Source organism: Trichosurus vulpecula, chromosome 8 (assembly GCF_011100635.1).
Source record: "Trichosurus vulpecula isolate mTriVul1 chromosome 8, mTriVul1.pri, whole genome shotgun sequence".
In the NCBI taxonomy this organism is placed as follows: domain Eukaryota; kingdom Metazoa; phylum Chordata; class Mammalia; order Diprotodontia; family Phalangeridae; genus Trichosurus; species Trichosurus vulpecula.
The window spans coordinates 113,263,489-113,278,977 of record NC_050580.1 but is presented as its reverse complement, the minus strand read 5'-3'; the positions used below and the strand labels follow the sequence as shown (position 1 = coordinate 113,278,977).

The window sequence follows — 15,489 nt, the reverse complement described above, 5'->3', positions numbered from 1 at the left end:
ATTTCTAGATCTGAATCCCAAAGAGATCATAAAAATGGGAAAAGGACCCACATCTACAAAAATATTTATAACAGCTCTTTTTGTGATGGCAAAGAATTGGAAATTGAGGGGATGTCCATCAGTTGGGGAATGGCTGAACAAGTTGTAGTATATGAACGTAATGGAGTACTATTATTCCATAAGAAATGATGAGCAGGTGGACTTCAGAAAAACCTGGAAAGACTTACATGAACTGATGCTGAGTGAAGTGAGCAGAACCAGGAGAACATTATACACAGCAACACCCACATTGTGTGATGACCGACTTTGATAGACTTAACTCTTGTCAGCAATGCAAGGATCTAAGACAACTCCCAAAGACTCATGATGGAAAATGCTATCCACATCTAGAGAAAGAACTTTGGAATCTGAATACAGATGGAAGCATACTCTTTTCTCTCCTTTTCTTTTGTTGTTTTGTTTCTTTCTCATGGTTCCTCCCAATAGTTCTGTTTCTTCTTTACATCAATGACTAATGTGAAAATGTTTAATATGAATATATAAGTAGAGTCTATATCAGATTGCACACTGTCTTGGGGAGGGGAGAAGAGAGGGAGAGGGAGAAAATTTAAAACTCAAACTCTTATGGAAATGAATGTTGAAAACTAAAAATAAATGAATTATATTAAAAAAAGAATTGTAGAATGTCATAGCTGGAAGGGATTCGTTAATCCATATACTTAACTTTATAGATCAGTAAATTTTGATTCAGAGATGTAGGGTGATTTGCTCACGGTCTCATAGCTAGAAGCAGAACCAGGGCTGGAAGAATATTATCTATCATATTACTTCATTACTTAAAGCATCCATAGTTTCATGGAACACCGTAGAGGGTGTTTCCTGTACTTTTGCATATTACGGTCATACCATACCTTTAGTGGACAGTGTTCTTAAATAGCTGTGGCTAAAAAAAAAATGTGCCACTTGGTGGTAAGGCCTATACCATATTGCCTCAAAATTAATTCTTGATGGAAACCAAAATAAAGATTTCATTATAAAAATGATCCTATAATAAAACAACTCTGGGACCTATCTGGAAGACTCCTGAAGACCACCGGCTAGTTGGAAGATCACACTTTGAGAATCTTTGGTTTGGATAAAGGTTAGGTATTGAAAAACATTAATCTTTTTTTTCATGACCTCTCTTCCCTCTTCCTTTTCCTCTACAACCACTTAACACTGTTTAACTAGTTATAGAAGTAAAAACAATTGGGTTTTAAAATTCCATAAATAGCCTTTGATCATAATTTAATGTGCTTTCTTAGTTTTTTTTTTAATGAAACAACGTAAATTGAAATGACAAATACAAACTTTGATCTCTACGTGATATTTTTGAAAGTTGAATAGTAGTTTTAGTAAGAGTTCTGCCCTAAAAAAAAAAATCTCAAGCCTACATTTTATTAATTAGCATTTCTTATTGTATCTTATTCGATTTTTTTAAACAGCTTGTACAGTAAAAGGTTGGTATTTATCCTACATTATAACCTCAGTTCAGCTATGCCTCAAATATTGCAAGCCTTGAGAGCCTGTATTAGGCTTGGAAAAAACAAAAACTGTGTTCTGTAATTTGAAGTGTTTTAAAAATTAGATTGGTTTTAGAGAAAAAAGATAACAAAAGATAAATTGGGTTTAGAGAAAAAAGATAAAAAGAGGAAAAAGATATATTAGGTCTCTTCCCCCTTGTAGGGGACCCTTCCTGCCCGCAGAGGACAGAGACATTCCTTCTTGCTCCAGCTGCCTGCCTGACATTCTGAGAGTACCATCCTGAGGCCCAATCCTTAGTAATACTGATAATCCTCCTATACTTATTTGGCAATGATTAACAAGCTCCCACCAGGTCATTCCCTGCCCATTACACTGAGCCTGAACCCCTAGCTATCATTATACAAACTTCATTTTCCATCCCCCGCTACCTGTTCTCTTAATACTGCCCTGAAAAGCGACCTACCCCTTCCATTGGTGCTCTCTAGTATACATGCTCCTACACCAGAGAGATAACAACCTTGCTTTCTCTTAAAACTTCTCCTTTTCCACTCCTTTAATCTTCTGGCTCTCACTGAGACCTGGCTCCCTCCTGATGACATAGTCTCCCTGTTCACCCTTTCTAGCTCTGGTTGTACCTTTTCTCATTTCCCCTAACTTACCAGTTGAGATTGGGAAGTGGGAATACTCCTTGCTCCCCATTGCTACTTCTAGATTCTCCCTCTCCTTCACTCAGTGACCTCTCCTCCTTTGAGGTTCACTCATCCATATCTACTGCCTAATAAAAATTTTACTAACTGTTGTCTACCAACCTCCAGGACGTACCCTTTCTTGCCTCAGTTATTTCAGTGCCTGGCTCACAGTCTTTTTCTTTTTTCTATGCTTATTTATTTTTCTTATATAATTAATTTATTTTTAGTTTTCAACATTCACTTCCATAAGATTTTGAGTTTTAAATTCTCCCCTTCCTTCTCCTCCCCCCTCTCCAAGATGGTGTGCAATCTGATATAGGCTTTACTTATACATTCACATTAAACATATTTTCACATTAGTCATGATCACAGTCTTTTTCTCCTCATACTAAGAGACTTTACTTTAGCATGCATATTGATACTCTGTCAAATACCCTTATTTCCCACTTCTTCAATTTGCTCATTTCCCATGACCTACTCCTTTACCTTACCTCAGCTGCCATCACCCACAAGTGGTCCACTTCCATGTTTATGAACAATGAAATTTTTTTGTCGGATGACTGTCTATTATCATTCCATTTCTCCATCCACCTTGCAACCCGAAATCCTGTTCTTTGTCCTCACCATGACCTCTAGTCACTCAACCCCTTAGTTCTTCCTCTGGCCATCACTGAAGTACTGTCTACTTTCTCCTCTCTTTCTCATCTTGATCCCTTAGTGAACCATTTCAACTCTACACTGTCCTCTTATCTTGAATTCTATTCCTTCAGCCCTGGATTCCTCCCACCATCTGCTACCTTGGTTCCTACTCAGATGCTACTGAATGAAGCTAGATGAAATCACAAAATTGTGCTGACTGGATCCACTACAAATTTATGTTACTTAATCTCAACTAGGCCCTCACTGCAACAAGGCAATCCTTTTATACCTCCCTAATTGAGTCACTCTCCTGTTCACTACTGATGCTTTTCCAGACCTTTTAATTTCTCCTCAAACATCCTGTGACTCCCTCCTCCCCTACCCCCAGCTCAGAACCTTGCCTCATAGTTTACTAATAAAGTTGAGGTCATTCACAGAGAATTTCGGCTTTTCCCTTCCTCCTCAACTTAGATCTCACAGTTGGCTTCTGCCAGTGTCTCCCTGTAACATGTGAAATAAATCTTGTCTTTGCCAAGGAAACCCCTCTACTTGCACAAGTTTTTCCATTCTATTCCATCTTCTTTAATAGATTTATTATTTCTGTCATCACTACTGTTTCACTTATCTTCCATCTCTCCTTGTCCACTGGCTGTTTCCCTACTTCCTTCAAATATGCACATTTTTCTCCCCTCTTTTAAAAAACATCACTTGACCTAGCCCTCCCTGCTAGCTGTTGTTTCATATTTCTCCTCTCTTTCTTGGCTAAACTACTTGGAAAGGCTACATGCAATAGGTGTCTTCACTTCCTCTCTTTTCACTTTCTTCCTCACTCTCTACAGTCTGGCTTCGAACCTCATTACCCAACTGAAACTGCTCTCAGTAAAGTTATTAATGATCTCTTAAATGCCAAATCTAATGGTCTTCTCTCAGTCCTCATGCTTCTTTACCTCTCTGTAGCCTTTGACACTCTTGCTCACTCTCTTCTCCTTTTTACTCTCTCTTCTCTAGGTTGTTGGGACACCACCTCTTCTGGTTCTCCTGTCTTCTGACCTCTCCTCAATCAACTTTTGCTGGATCTTCGTCTAGGTCATTCCCACTCACTCTGGGTGTCTTATGGGTTCTTCCCTGGGCTAGCTTCTCTTTTCCTCTATAGTGTTTCACTTGGTGATCTTATCAGCTTCCATAGATTCAGTTATCTCTATGCAGATGATTCTCCAATCTATCTAGCCCTAACCTCTGCTGACTTCCAGTCTCACATTGCCAGCTACCTTTTAAACATCTTGAATTGGATGTCTTGGAGACATCTTAAATTCAACATGTCCAAACTGAACTCCTTATCTTTTCCTGAAAAACCCTCCCTTCTACCTAAGTTCCCTATTATTGTCAAGAATACTATCATCTTCCTAGTCACACAAGCTTGCAACATAGGTATCATCCTTGATACCTCACTCTTGTTCCCCATATCCAATCTCAGTCCAACGGAGCCAAGACTTGTCATTTATCTTTGTAACATCTCTCATATATAACCCTTCTTTCCTCTTCCACCACCTTGATGCAGGGCCCCTTCATTCCTGTACTACTGCAATAGCCTGTTGGTTGGTCTCCCTGCCTCCAGTCTATCCTCTACTTCACTGCCAAAATAATTTTCCTAAAGCCCAGGTCTGACCATGTCACACACATCCCCAAACCCCCTACCCAGTAAACTCCAGTGACCCCCCTATCACCTCCAAGATCAAATATAAAATGTTCTGTTTGACTTTTAAAGCCCTTTATAACCTGCCTGTCCCCTTCCGTCCACCTTTCTATGTTCCTTACATCTTACATTCTTCCCCTCTCCCAACCCTCACCTCCAAAAACCAGTGCCATTGGCTTCCTTGATTTTCCTTGCTCAATGCACTCCCTCTTCCAGGCATTTTCACTGGTTGTCCCCCATGCCTGGAATTTTCTCTCTCCTATACTTCCTGGCTTCCCTCAAATCTCAGCTAAACTCTACAGGAAGACTTTACCATTCCCCCTTAATTTTAGTACCTTCTCGCTGCTGAATATCTCTAATTTATTCTGCATATAGCATGTTTGTACATAGTTGTTTGCTTATTGTTTCCTCCGTTAGACTGAGATCTCCTTGAGAGCAGTACTGTCTTCTTTGTATCACCTTTCTTTATATTACCAGAACAGTGCCTGGCACATAGTAGATGCTAAATAAATATTTATTGACCTGTTAGGTCAAATTTATTAGCAAAAAGAGTTCTTAATAGTAGAAAGCAATATATATAGTATATGTACAAGCTTGTCAGCCTTCTATTTCCTAGGGTAAGACATCGTCATTTTGAGTCAATCTTAACAAGAAATGCTAAGTGAAAATTGTACTCTATTGCAGTTTCTTAGCATTGCGTTCATGCCTTGGTTATGTTTTCACAGTTTTCATGGTATCTTTGATTAAGTGTGAATCAGTGTTGGATCAAAGTGGTGCACTTGAAATACCATAAACTGATGGTATGCTTCTTTAATTGATACATCAGAAAATCCTTACTGTTTTCTACCTGTCCAGAATGCAAGAAAAATGATAACGATTTCATGGTAGAATAAATTCTTTTGCTTTTTTCTGAATTTTAAGATTTCATATGCATTTTAGAAAATGGAAATTTCGTAAGAGAAAAAAATGGATTATCCATACATAGTTGGTTAGCATGAACTTAACTTTTTGTTGCATAGTATACCATCACTTTGATTTTTGTTTCAGTGTCTAGGGTTTCATTTGTTCCACAGGCTTATTAGCAGGGATGTTAATTGTACCCTTTATTGAATATTGACCTGTATTCAGTAGGAAATGGAGTAAGACATCTATCTGTATCTTATCTCAGCTTGGATGAAGAATTTTTTTTTCTTTTAAGCATCTGGGGTAGAACTTAGTAGATATAAAACTATTTCTTTTCCCTCACATTCCAGAGTTCTATTTTGATCAATGTCCATTATTCTGGAATTCAGTCTTTCTTTATAGAAGGCTTTCTTTCAGTTGAAAAAAGAACTAGGCAAGTTCAAAGAATATCTAGTAATTATTTCAAAACCAGTTCTTTACATTGTATGGTAACATTTCATAAAAATGGACACAGTGGGCTTATATTTACATTAATGTTGAACCTTTTTAGAATATCAGATTTCTTATGTTCCTAATATACAGAGTTCACACATGCAAAAAAGGGAAGTAAAGCCTTTCAGTCACTTAACACATTTAAACTAAACGAACTCCTGGCTCTTGGTGCATATAATTTAGTTCTCTTCTTCCAGGGCTCTCATTCTGTCTAAAGAAGGGAAGCATTTGGTTAGTTATCAGCTGACCCCTTACCAAAGTCGAGAAAACTGAAGAGTAGTATTGCAAAAGGACGGGCTCTTGTGCTGTTAAAGCCCAAGTAGAAAGCTTGACTTTGATGTCAGGGATCAGGGTAGCCAGAGCCCATTTCTCTCTTGTCTCATTTTCCTTGTCCTGTCTCCCCGTTGGTTAGAATCATATATACCAAAGATTGATGACAGACCTGTTGTCCCTTGCTGGTGAGGCAGTTTCTTTTTCCAACTACTGCTATCTCAAGTTTCCTTCACTGATCTTGACTTATAATTGCTTATCTTTCTGAGTTGGAAAGAGGCCCCCAAGAAAGACATGCTGCTCCAGTAATTTCCTTTATATCTTCCTTCTGTTTGTAGCATCTCTTATTCATAGTCTCAGGAAATAGACATTCTAATTTTTTTTCTTGAAATTTAGAAAAGTGGCAAATTTTATTTTATTTTTTCATTTTTTTGTAGAATTTTTTTAACGTATTGTGCTAAGGAAGTTCTAAAGTTTATGCTTTGATTAAAATGACCATCTTATGTATCATTAATGCATAGACTAATGATTTCTAAAAATATCCTGTTACTAATGGTTTTCACATCCCTTTAGGCTACACATTGTAATTTTAAAGGTATTTGCATCATTTTGATATCAGTCCTTAACCATCAGTTAGTTGATCAAAGCATTGAACTACTGTAGTTTAAATTACTGAATCAAAATAGCCCTTTGTAGATACAGTAGAATTCTGTCATAATAAATATTAGTACGATAAAGGATTATATAGGGTATCCCAAAAGTCTTAGTACAATTTTAAGTTTTGGGGCACCCTATATAAAACAAAGCAATTTCCATATTCTGTTGTGGACCAAGGTAATAGGAATTTATTTCTTTAGGATAAACCCCAATTGGTTTCTTCAGGTTCCATGAAACATTTTTTCTAGGTACCTATTATGGAGTCACTGCAATACTCTGCTTTTCTCCCCTCTCCCCTTTCACCATCAAAAAACAGTGGTACAGTGTCCAAGCATGGTCCTCTGATGCAGTTTGACCTGTGGGAATAGGGAGGGAAAGTGGCAGAAAATAACCTGGCAATATAGTATTTTTTTTAAGGGAATTTGACCTGTCTTATAGTTTAAATACCATGAACTTTGAAGACTCCTAATTAATTACTTTAGATTATTGCAGGAAAGTATCTGGTTTAGAGATAGCCACATGCTTGATTATTTACTTATAAAGTGCACTTAATGGACATTTACCAACAGTTCATAATCAGGATGCATATTACAGTGTATTGTTAAGGGGAGTATGCACAACATGGGTCCAATATTAATGGTAGATCTTACTACTGACTTTGGTAGGTGCTCTCAGTTTTTCAGTTTTAGCGTAATGAAAGTCCCTGCCAAAGAGTTCTTTCCTAAAAGGGTTTTATTTCTATTAGACATTACTTGATATATTTTTTAAGAAATCCTAATAAAATTTTATTATTTGCCTTCTTTATGGGGGAATCCAGTATCCTTGAGAACACAGACCTAAAATAAAGTTGTTACATATTGTAGAAAGCCAGAATGATTGTGTTGTTATGGCAACTAAAATGGGAAAAAACAAAAGCAGCACAGAATAGCTGCATCCTGTTGTCATAGCAACTATAGTTGTGAAAATGATTAAAGCTAGTCCTGAAAGGATATATTACACTTTTAGACCATTGGAAGTAAATAAAGTAAGACAAGACAAGGGATTAGTTTTAGATGAAAGTTAGACCACTCAGATACCACATGATAAGTTTCAATGAGTAATTATGCATTCATTATTTCTCAGACCATGATAATGTAAAGAAAAGCTAAAAGTTATCACCTTATATAAATTTATGGTAAATATTTTTTTCTTCTGATGCAAATTTAGAAAGAAATAAAGGTTTAAAAACATTTTCTGCTAATGAAAATTCTTTTTTAAAAAAACCTTAATATGGTCTTTCTTTCTCCACTGTACCTCCCAGTGCACGTGTACATGGATATATGTAACACTTCATTTTCATTCCTTTCCTGTTCTCTCCTGTCCCCCTCCCTGGCATCATTTTATTCAAGTGTTGAACCGCAACATCACAATCTGATATCATAACATTTGTAATGTGGCATTATGATTACATAGGAATATATTGGTACAGTGATCAATAATAAATACTCTTTAGGTAAAAAGGAATTCATTTTAACTGAATGTCTCACAATTTCACTGTAAAGTTTCTTAATTCTTATTTTACATTCCATTTATTTTTTCCCTACTTCTGCTTGCCCATCAAACCAAAATATTCATCCCTGAGGAATGGAGACATGTTAGGAATAAACCTGATGAAAGCCTTGCTCTTTGTTCAGCATCTGGCTGCCTTGAACAGGTTTTCATGGTAATGAAATTGTCCTTACTGTATTAAGAGTATTGATCTGTTTCTTGGTTGGTACTGTTAGAGAAAAGTATCCCAGTAAGAATGTATTAATGTGGTTTAAAAGCAGTGTATGTTACAGATGAGGTGTTAGAAGATGGAGTTCTGCAAGACCGGACACATACTATAAATAGCCATAAAACTGACAATTTTAGTTAAAAATTATGATGCCTAAATTTGCATACTTTCAGCTTCCTTAAACTGAAGATAATAGTTGAACACTACCTGAGCATGCGTCGCCCATACTAATACCATTGCCCTTTGCCCCTTAATAACAAGTTTTATATTTAATGTCCTTGTGTTTTATGTACTACACATTAGGCAGAGGGAGATACTATTGAAAGAAGAGATTGACTTTAAAATTTTAATTTTAACATAAACCTTTAAAGAAGATTTTCATTCAAGATCCAAATGTTTTGTCATTTGGAAAAGGAGATGGATACGTACATTTTGTTAAAACACAGAAATTGTTTTTTATGTATATCCAGATCTTTTAAGAGGCAGCAATTCTTTTGATATTGACCAATTATGTTTTTTTCTTTCATTTTCAGTTAGAGAAAAGCAACTACTTTTATTTTTAAAAGATGGGAGCTAGAGAGGAGGCTAAAGTCAGATTGAGAAAAGAAAACTTAATTTAGAAATAGAACAGTATAGATAAATGTGTGTGTTTTTTGCTCTTCTCTCTTATTTATTAACTAATGCCTGCAGTAGTAAGGTGACTTGCATCAAGCAACAAAGTCGGACAAATTAAACTGTTAGATAACTGAAATACCTAACAAACATTTCAAGGGTTCCATTAACGAACTAACGTTTATTGAGAAAATGGAAAAGTTAAAGCTAATTCTTAAGTCCTTATGTTTCTAGGTATTTTTAAAGGATATAGTTTAATGCATAGATCAGAACTTCCCTGCCTCCTACTTTACATAGGAACAAAATTGTTAAACCTGAATCATAAACCTGTACAAATATTTTACATTAAGAATTAGGATGTGCTGATTTCTAGAGTAGTGCCTAAAAATAGGCAATATGCTTGAAGTAGTAATAGGTTACAACTTATCACATGGAAAATTAGATTAAATAATTAACTACTTTAAGAAAATATAAAGAAAAATCTTACACTTCATTTCATTATCTATCACATTTTGCTTTTTTCAGAAACATTCATTTTGGATGTTGTAGTAAATATGTAATTTCATTACTAGGGTCCTGAGAGAAAGATAAGAATTTTTCATATATCCTCAGCAATAACCACACCATCTCAGAAAATGGCCTCACAACATTTCAAGCTAGCCAATGGACGATAAACTTACTCTCAAGCTAAATTTCACAAAGTGGGAGAAGCTAGTGTTCATTTTTGTTGATTACTTGGAACCTTGACACTTTTTCTTTTGGAACAGAAATTTATTTCATACTTTTTAGTTACCCTTCATTTGACATTTTACAAATATGCAAACACTACTGAACCAAGGAAGACTACAAAATGGATAATGTTTAGTTTATTTACATAGACTTTTACTTTTTTTAGTGATCAAAATAATAAATGTATGTTGAATGTTAAGCAAGTAATTTAATTGCTACAAAAGTAATATTGAGTTCCAAAGAATGTTGGGGTATTATCTGATGTTAAGGGTTCTTTTAATGAGCAGAATTTCTTCATATAGATGTTTTCTTAATACTCCTTGTGACACCTTGATGGGACTGCCATGTTCCCATTCCACATCATTTGCAAGGAGTAATATGCTTCCAAAGCCTAATAGGAAGGTCTGTTTCTATATCCTTAAAGGAATTTGCCGTGTGGACTCTTTCTGCCTTGGAAATGAGTGCTTCTGAGAATTGAATGTCAAGAGTTCTGATCCCTCACATGGTAACCAAGCCTGACTTTTTTTACTATGTAAATTATTGACGTAATGTTGGACTTCATGTTTTATAGGAGCTGCTATGAACATGAAAATCCTATATAGAAGAAAAAATACATTGTGAAATCCTTTTGTAAACCGGAAACTTTTTTTTTTTTTGCTTCTTGCTTCCCTGTTGGCTCCAAAGTGGTTTTTCTTCCCCAAATACATGAAACTGCAGCTTCTTACATTGACCATTGTGATTGTTTTATAAATTTTTTTGTATAAATTGAATCTTGTTAAAACAAGTACCACTGCATCAAGAATTACTATTTTGTATAACCAAATGACTCCTAGTCTCAACTAGGACAACAGAGGAATTTGTACAGGTTTTTGGAATACATTGCAATGGGATTTAAGTTATTGGATTTGACAAAATTCCAATACAACTAAGAAGTTGAAAAGTCATTTCAGAGAATGTTTAGGAGATATAGTAGGCAAAACCTACCCTGATATTGTTACCTTTCCACTTTTGTGAACTAGCAAAAGCTTTCTAAAATGGAGGGAAAAGTATATTGTGGATAAATTTCCATGATGTTTTGTATTTGTGTTAGAATTAAGTATTTGGAAATCAGTGATTTCTTAGAAAAATATAGAGATTGACTTAACCTTTAAGAAAGGTTAGCATTTTTTGAAGTGTTTGGAAGCTGGTAAAGGAAGCGTATTTACTGTCAATCTGCAGTAGATTGCAAAAATCCTATTACTGAGTTTTGAACTATTTTATTGTGAGTTTATGTTGGTTGTTGCTGATTTTGTAAACTGAGGTTGATTTTGAAGCTATTTTTCTTTAGTATCATACAATATAGTACCTCAGTTTAGCATTATTATAACCAATTGTCAGCTAATAGTGTATATATCTCTTTAAAAATTTGACTTTTATTTTAGCTAATTAAAAAACAAAAACAAGACAAAAATACTTTAATAAAACCAGTAACTGACAGTATATCTGTCCGTTTTAGTATATCGAAACAAATGAAAGAAACAACACAAATCTAAATATTAATAAATATGAAGGAAATGATAACCTGATGTCAGTATCAAATTGTATCACAAAGATGATCATCCTTTTTAGTGTTTTTTTCTTTTGCCAGTGACTTCTGAAATCTTTTGTTTTTAGAACTGAAGTTGAATACCCAAAAACACATTGATGTAAGATTATAGAAAAGTCTATGTATTAATTTGCTTTGGATAATTTTAGTATCTTTGGTAAATTTATAATTAGGAAGGCCTTTCAAGGCTGTGTTCTGGTCTCACAGGTATACAACTACTTCATATCTGGTAAATCAAGATTCATGTGTTAGCATAGGTTTTTTTTAAAGCATATTATTTACACAATTCACCGGAATGGCTCCTTTGGAAATTGGGTGGCTCTCTTATGTAATTATGTACTTAGTTACTCTTGCTATACTGAGCAGTAGAAATTCAAGGAAGAATAATTTACTGCTTACGCATAGTTATTAGAATTTTAAAGCACTTGTTTGTTCAAAATTCCAGTTTATTCAGAGTATTGTTTGAGTAACTACATATTTAATAAACAATAATGAATGAAATTTATTTTTATTGGTAGCCAAGTTAGAATTTTAACAGTTCTAAATAAGCATTGGTGACTACTTCTCAGTATTAAAAGATTTCCCTTCTTTCTAAGTTTTATGGGAATATTGCAGTATATGGAGGGGGGAATAAGCCACAATTTTAGAAACCATTTTGAACAATCACAGTTTTTACATATAGCATCCCTAGATGACTTCTTTGAAGAACAATACTCACTTGTGATATGTAAATTCTAATTTATATATTTTTAATTTTATTATGTCGCAGCCCTAGCATCAATATTTACTAAAGTGCATTTTGCAGATTTAGTGATAATATACTTTATCCTAGTCAAGGCTGGTTAAAAAATAATAAGGGTGGTTAAAAAATATCTCTTCTTCCTCTCTTCCCTAACTCTCTCAACCTAAATTGCCATGTCCAAAGGCCAAGTTGGAATTTGAGATGACTGCCTCCTGCCCCAGGGCAGACTCTGAATGCTAAGGGCAAGGAGACTGGCTAAAACAGATGGTGTTTAGCCTTTGACCTTCTCTGCCTTTAAGGGACTGAGAATAATTAGAAATGTTTAGTAGAATTGATTTCAGAGCTCTTGGAGGGAAAATTAAGGGGAGATGAAAAAAAAGTGCCATGGATGATATGCCAGAAGTATAATGAAATTGTAGCCCTCCAAAAGGCTGTAATTCAACATTCTACCTTATTTCACTTAACTTTATATAGCACATTGCTTGAAAGGCTGTGCAGTAGTATTTCTTTCTCATTTTTCCCAGTATTTAAGCCATATTTTCCTTTGCTCAAATTGTCCCAGTTTTTGCAGCTATTTTACTATAAACTACTATGCATTTTTCTTTGTCCTTTGAATAACAACCTCCTCCTTTAATTGTTTTCCTTAAACTAAACTCAATGAATTTATTTTGTAAATAACCTCAAAGACCTTTTCTGTGATTTCACTCACAAATCAGGGTTACTTGCAGTAGTTTATTTGGACGTAGACTTATTTCAGTTACTATAACAACTGCTCATGAAACAATTTGTTTGCATTAAGGAGTCTACAATTTTGGCCCAGTTAAAGAATAAGCAAGTAGCATTTATTCTTCAGTTTAATGTCCTAAAAGCCAGCTCTAGGGATTTACAAAGCAAGAATTCCACAGCCAAGTAATTTTCTCTGAGATTGACCTTTCAAGGCTCAAATTAGGTCTGTGAACAGGAATGGTACAATTGAACTCACCTATTGCAGGAAGTTGATTGAAGCATTTAAACATTTCATATCCCAAACTCATAGCACTCTGTATCAAAATGAATTAGTTGCCTTCATTCATATGCTCTGTCACTTATTTTATCTTTAGGTCTACCCTTCTAAAGATCTTAGGATCAAAGATCTAGAATGGGAAAAGACCTTAGAGGTCATTTAGTCCAACCTTTAATTTTATAGATAAGGGACCTGTGGCCCAAAGAGGACACAGAGATAATAGTGGCGGAGGAGGAATTTGAACTCAGGTCCTTGGGCTCCCACATTCACCACCCTTTTCCTTGTACCATGCTGTCTGACTCCTTAAGATCTTATCTTCAAATAGGTACTATGCAATCAAATATTCTACATGATGAGCACCTTATTCAATTTAATCTGCATTTATTAAATGTCTTGATTAGCGCAGTGTACAATACTAGATTCTGGGTGAGTAAAGTTGAAAAATTACATAGTTGCTGCCCTCAAGAAGCTTACTGTAGCATAACCAAGATGTGTCAAGAAGCAGTGTAGCTGAGCTCCCATCTACAACCCCTCCAAACAAATCTAGAAAATGTACCAGACCACATTTTGCTAGAGAAATCCAGAAAAAGTCAGTGAGTCCTTTGTCCAGCCCCAGGTTGGCATAGGGAGACAGAAAGGTCTTTTGACACTGGGGTCTGGGTTGAGGCAAGAGCACTACTATAAAAAACCAGAGAATTGGAATATAATATTCCAGAAGGAAAAGGATATAAGCTTACAGTCAAGAATACGATACCCAGCAAAACTGAGGCTGAAGTGGGCCATTAATGAAAAAAGAGGACTTCCAAGCATTCCAGATGAAAGAACAGAGCTCATAGAAACTTTGAAGTTCAAGCACAGGAGTGAAAAACATGAGAAGGTAAACATGGACGGACAGTGATAATTGACTAAACAAGGATAAACTGCTTACATTATAATATAGGGAGATGATACTTGTGATCCCTTTGAATACTCATCAACAGGGATCATTAAGGGAATCCAGTCAGACAAGCCTTGGAAGTAGTTTTGCTATGTCTTGGTAATCTTTTTTTCCCGGAGTGGGTAAAATCTTTTTAAAAATTTTACGTGTCTTTATTGGTTTTCTTGAAATGTATTATTTATTTAAAACATTCATATTTAAACAATTTTCAAGTGCCAAATTCTCTCCCTTCCTCCAACCCTTTCCCCACCCATTGAGAAGGTAAGCAATATGATATCAGTTATACACGTGAAATCATGCAAAACACATTTCCATATTAGTCTTATTGCACCAAAAAAGCAAGAAAAAGAAAGTGAAAAAAGTTATACTTCAATTTGCACTCAGAGTTTATTAGTTCTCTGAAGGTGGATAGCATTTTTCACCATGAACCTTTTGGAATTGTCTTGGCTCATTGTATTCATCAGAGTAGTTTAGACTTTCACCGTTGATTATAACTGCAATATTGCTCTTACTTTGTATGATAATCTTCTTATTCTGCTCACTTCACTCTGCATCAATTCATATAGGTCTTACCAGGTTTTTCTGAAACCATCCACCTTATCATTTCTCATAGCACAATAGTATTCATCCCAGTCATATGCCACAACTTGTGGGGCAACCCCTCAATTAGCAATTCTTTGCCTCCACCAAAAGAGCTATATTTTTGTAGATATAAGTCTTTTGATGATCTTAAGAGAAGAATGCCAGGGCGGAGCCAAGATGGTGGCTGGAAAGCAGGGACTTGCTTAAGCTCTCCCCCAGGTCCCTTCAAACATCTATAAAAATGGCTTTGAACAAATTCTAGAGCTGCAGAACCCACGAAATAGCAGAGGAAAGCAGGGCTCCAGCCCAGGACAGCCTGGATGGTCACTGGAAAGGGTCTATTGCATGGAGCTCAGGGCAGAGGAGAGCCCAGTGTGGGCTGCGCCAGGACCAACTAGACCAGGAGCCGGGTGGAACAGGCCCTAGCACCCTGAATCAGTAAGCTGTGGCAGTTACCAGACTTCTCAACCCACAAACACCAAAGACAACAGAGAAGGTTACTGGGAAAAGCTGCGGGGACAGAGTGAAAGGAGGTGGTACAGCTCAGAGGCTGCTTCCAGAGCTACAGCTGCAGTAGATTCCAGCCCCAGGCCTACCTGGTGGGAGGAATTAAGTGACAGATCAGAGCAGGAATGTAAAGCGTGCTTTGCCCTGCCTGGATCTGGGCTGAAATCCT

The 15,489-nt window shown here is 35.9% G+C and overlaps 1 protein-coding gene across 5 annotated transcripts in view; it reads left to right on the top strand.

The window, feature by feature from the left end:
- BTRC (beta-transducin repeat containing E3 ubiquitin protein ligase) overlaps positions 1 to 15,489 on the top strand; it is a 191,493-nt gene that overhangs the window by 30,449 nt on the left and 145,555 nt on the right. The window contains exon 1 of one of the 5 annotated variants that reach the window (XM_036734774.1): positions 13,537 to 13,542. The exons of the other annotated variants lie outside the window; for them this stretch is intronic. The gene's annotated coding sequence lies outside the window, so the exon portion shown is untranslated. Of the gene's footprint in view, positions 1 to 13,536; positions 13,543 to 15,489 lie in introns of those variants that run through there. 5 annotated transcript variants of the gene reach the window in all.